Source organism: Triticum aestivum, chromosome 7A (genome assembly GCF_018294505.1).
Source record: "Triticum aestivum cultivar Chinese Spring chromosome 7A, IWGSC CS RefSeq v2.1, whole genome shotgun sequence".
NCBI classification, from domain to species: Eukaryota; Viridiplantae; Streptophyta; class Magnoliopsida; order Poales; family Poaceae; genus Triticum; species Triticum aestivum.
In genome coordinates, this window is record NC_057812.1 from 483,696,099 (window position 1) to 483,701,020 (window position 4,922).

Consider the following 4,922-nt stretch of genomic DNA (forward strand, 5'->3'; position numbering starts at 1 on the left):
GTTAAGCGTCTGAACATGTTTTGGTAAAGGTAGCGGTGAGAGGCCATGTAGGAGTACATGGTGGGTTGTCTCATTGGGACCGTCCTTAAGAACTGAGTTCTGTGTAAGTTGTCCAATGACTAGCTACTACCACACATTGGGCTCCGGCCACTCCAAGCTCTCTTGGGTTATTAACCGCCTTGATCTCTGTCCAGGAGTTGCAAATAGTTTCTGGTGTTGGTAGGTAGTGCTATTTTTCTACCGAGTGGCACCCGGTAGGGTGGGCTCGGGACAGACTAGGCACAGGTGGCACGGTGTACCAAGTGGCACCCGGATGGTGGGCTTGGGAACCCTGCTCACATCGTTTGGGGCCGTGAGCGACACCCCGGCCGGATCTCCTTGCGGATGGAACCCAAATAGGTGATAAACCTGGACTAGAGTCTTGCGTGGTTAGTTAGGTCGTGGCCGACACCCTCGCCAGGCTTCCGCTTGAAGGTTGCCGAGATACATGACGGGTATATGGTGATAAGTGGTGAGAGCGTGTGTGATGAAGTACACCCCTGCAGGGTTATCATGATCTATTCGAATAGCCGTGTCCTCGGTTATGGACTTCTTGGATGCTTACGTGGTACATAGACAACTTAAAGTGGATACTCTAAAATGCTCAAGATAAGTGTGAGTGCTATGGATGGCCTTCTCGTAGGGAGACGAGGATGAATCCATAGTGGTGTATTGACGTGGTGATTAATGGACTCGTGTGCGCTGCCTCATCTCAAAGAAGTTTCTCGTTGTCGTAGAACAGGATAGCCACTGAGTCAAAGCTGGCTTGCTGCAACTAAACCCCACCTTACCTTCTTGATACAAATGCATATATGATAGGATCTGATGTAAGTCTTGCTGAGTACCTTTGTACTCACGTTTGCATTATTTATGTTTTATAGGTGAGACATCTGTTTCACTAGTAGTACCGCTTGGACTTCGACGCGTAGCTTGTTACCTCAGCTACAATCTTGGTCCCTTGGGAGGGACTTGTAGATAGTCAGGCTTCTCAGCCCTTTTCTTTTGTAGTTGTCTGTACTCAGACATGTAATGCTTCCGTTGCTTGTATGCTCTGAATGATGGGTCATGTGACCCCTGTTTGTATTTATGCTATGTGGCTCTTCTGAGCCGTTATATATATGAGTTTACGTTATGTTGTGAGGCCATGTTGTACAACACATACTTGCATGTTATGCGTACGTGTGACGTGTATTGCTATGTGTGGGATCCGACAATCTAGTTGTTTATCCTTGGCAGTCTCTCTTATGGGGAAATGTAGTCTAGTGCTTCCTTGAGCCATAGTAGTCTGCTACAGCCCGATTCATCGGAGTCCTGCTAGCCCAACACTACTACTCAGGACACTTGACTGGCCGGCATGTGTTTCACTTCGTTCCTGTGTCTGTGCCTTCGGGGAAATGTCACGCGGTGACAACCGGAGTCCTGCCTAGCCTGCTACAGCCCGGGTTCCCCGGAGTCCTGTTAGCCCAGTGCTACAGCCCGGATTCACACGCTGCTGACCGACACGCTCGATGTGAATCATGTATGCCTGTTCCCATAGGTTAGTGCTGCTTTGGGTTCATGACTAGCCATGTCGGCCCGGGTTCTCTGTCATATGGATGCTAGCGACACTATCATATACGTGAGCCAAAAGACGCAAACGGTCCCGGGCCATGGTAAGGCAACACCCGTGGGGATACCGTGCGTGAGGCCGCAAAGTGATATGAGGTGTTACATGCTAGATCGGTGTGACTTAGAATCGGGGTCCCGACAGCTTTGGTATCAGAGCCTGACTGCCTGTAGGATTGCCAAGCCAACCTGGTCGAAGTTGAGTCTAGAAATTCTTTAGCTATATAGGGGAATTGATTGTGGAAGGGAACGTAAGGCTCTTTTTACTCCTTATGCCTCATGCCTTCTGATCTGAGTCATCCTATCTTTCCTACGGGGTTAAGGAACTAGGCTTTCTCTTCCGTCTATCAGGATCACGTGTTACTACTCTGTAGTCTCTAAGGTTTGGTTGATCTGAGTCATATCCCAGTTCGAGTATCTCCGGTGTAGCCTGTTTAGTAATATCTCAGAACCTTGAGTGATGACGTTGAGTATGGTGCTACCCCTTCATTTGCAGGATGTTTCATTTTGAGCATTTTACTGCCGTTATGCTGCCGGATTTGTCCTAGGAGTTCAAGAGATAGTATTTTTCTCGTACTATAATCTACATCCTTATGATGATGCTGAATCCATCCTTGTTCCCTTGGTTGGTTCTTCAGGATGTTGCCGGTTAACCGAAGTTCTGTTGCTCGTATCCGGAACCACGGAGATGGTAGGGATGAGGATCCTCCCGACCAGTCTTCGTTGGCAGAGTTCATGTTAGAGGTTGAGAAGAACAAGCGAGAGTCTAACCGCTTGTTAGCACGTATTGAGGAGAACACCTCCCGTCAGCACAAAGAGTCAGCGTCCATCTATGATTTCATTGGTCTGAAACCACCTACCTTCCATCATTCCATTGAACCACTCGATGCAGATGACTGGCTCCGTAGTATCACACACAAGCTGCATTCTGCGAACGTAGCTGAAAGTGACAAGGTCACCTATGCTGCATATCACCTGGAAGGTCCTGCTAGTATTTGGTGGCAGAACTATGAGGCTATGCTTCCAGCTGGCCAGAAAACCACCTGGAGAGATTTCACTGAGGCTTTTCGCGAGCATCACATTCCTCAGGCTCTCATTGATCGCAAGAGAGAAGAGTTTTGTAGTTTCACCCAGAGTAAGATGGCTGTTGATGCTTACAGTAGAGAGTTTGAGAACCTTGCCCGCTATGCTACAGAAGAAGTGTCCACGGATGCCAAGAAGCAGGCTAGGTTCCGGAAGGGTCTCAACCCCAAGTTGCGTCGTGATCTCCACTTGCATCATTGCAATACATTCCAGGCTCTTGTGAACAAGGCCATTAACGCAGAAACAGCTCAGCTCACTTACGAGGAGTCTCGTAAGCACACCAGTGATTTGGGTTCTTCTTCCGGTTCTACTTCGCAGAAGCGCCGGATTTGGGTTCCGAACTCCGCTCTTCCACCCGGATATTCACCGAGGCCATCTTATGTGGCACCTCACCCAGTTCAGCACGTATGCTCCACCCAGGCCTATTGGTAGACCGCTTGTCAATGCGGGTCCACGTCCTACTTCAGGGACTTGTTTCACATGCGGAGAGCCAGGACACTATGCACGTGACTGCTCTCAAACCAACTATGCTCCACCCCAGCCTGAGAAGTCTGTTGGCCGTGGTAAGCCATCACGCAAGATGATTAGTGTCAAGTCAGCTCCCACTGAACGTGGATGTGTGCATCACGTCTCAGCTAAAGACACTCATGATGATCCGGATGTCGTTCTTGGTACCCTCCTTGTCAATTGCCATCCAGCTTCGGTTCTGTTCGATACCGGAGCATCTCACTCCTTCATCTCTGAAGGCTATGCTCGTTTGCACGACATGTCATTTTGTGATATGCCAATTACACTTGAAATCCAAACTCCGGGTCTAGATGGCAAACTACCAGAATAAGCCATGGTAATGAAATCCTTGTTGACAGACTTGTATTCCTTGCATCACTTATAGCCCTCAAGTCTACAGATATTAACATCATCTTGGGTATGGACTGGATGAAAGCTCATTATGCCAAGATTGATTGTTACACTAGGTCTGTTCAGCTTACACACCCATCTGGCAAGATAGTCACCGTCTCCACTAGAGTTGCAAAGCGTCAGCTCTATTCTCTTAATGCCAACCCTCTTCCTGACCTTGAAGATATCCCGGTAGTCCGTGACTTTCCGGATGTTTTTCCAGAGGAACTGCCAGGTATTCCACCTGACAGAGATGTAGAATTTGTCATAGATCTTATCCCAGGAACCGCTCCAATCTCTAGGAGACCTTACAAGATGGCACCCTTAGAACTAGCTGAGCTTAAGAAACAACTCGATGAATCCTTGCAAAAGGGTTTCATCCGTCCTAGTTCTTCTCCCTGGGCTTGCCCCGTTCTCTTCGTCAAGAAGAAGGATGGTACGGACCGGATGGTTGTAGATTATCGTCCCGTTAATTTGGTCACGATAAAGAACAAGTATCCGCTCCCCAGGATCAACGACCTGTATGATCAGCTCGCTGGATCCTCAGTCTTTTCCAAGATGGATTTGAGGTTAGGCTACCACCAAATCAAGATCAGAAATGGGGACATTCCTAAGACGGCTTTTGTCACTCGTTATGGTCAGTACGAGTACACCGTCATGTCCTTTGGTCTAACCAACGCTCCAGCTACTTTCTCCCGCTTGATGAACTCGATCTTCATGGAGTACTTAGATAAGTTCGTCGTGGTTTACCTCGATGATATCCTTATTTACTCGAAGAACGAGGAAGAGCATGCCGAACATCTTAGACTTGTGCTAGAAAAACTCAGAGAGCACCGCCTTTATGCCAAGTTCTCCAAGTGCGAATTTTGGTTGCCAGAAGTGACCTATCTCGGCCACGTAATCTCTGGTAAGGGCATTGCTGTCAATCCCGAAAGAGTTCAGGCCGTTCTTGATTGGACTCCGCCTGAAACAGTTAAGCAAGTTAGGAGTTTCCTTGGTCTAGCCAGTTATTGTCGCCGCTTCGTTGAGAACTTCTCCAAAGTGGCCAAACCTCTCACGGAACTTCTCAAGAAAGATAAAAAGTTTGAGTGGTCCCCACAGTGTGAGCACAGTTTTCAGGAACTGAAAAGACGCCTGACTTCTGCTCCCATACTTGTGCCACCGGATTTCACTAAGGACTTTGTTATCTATTGTGATGCCTCACGACAGGGACTAGGTTGCATTCTTATGCAAGATCGCCATGTGATTGCCTATGCATCTCGACAGTTGCATCCACATGAGGAGAATTATCCTACACA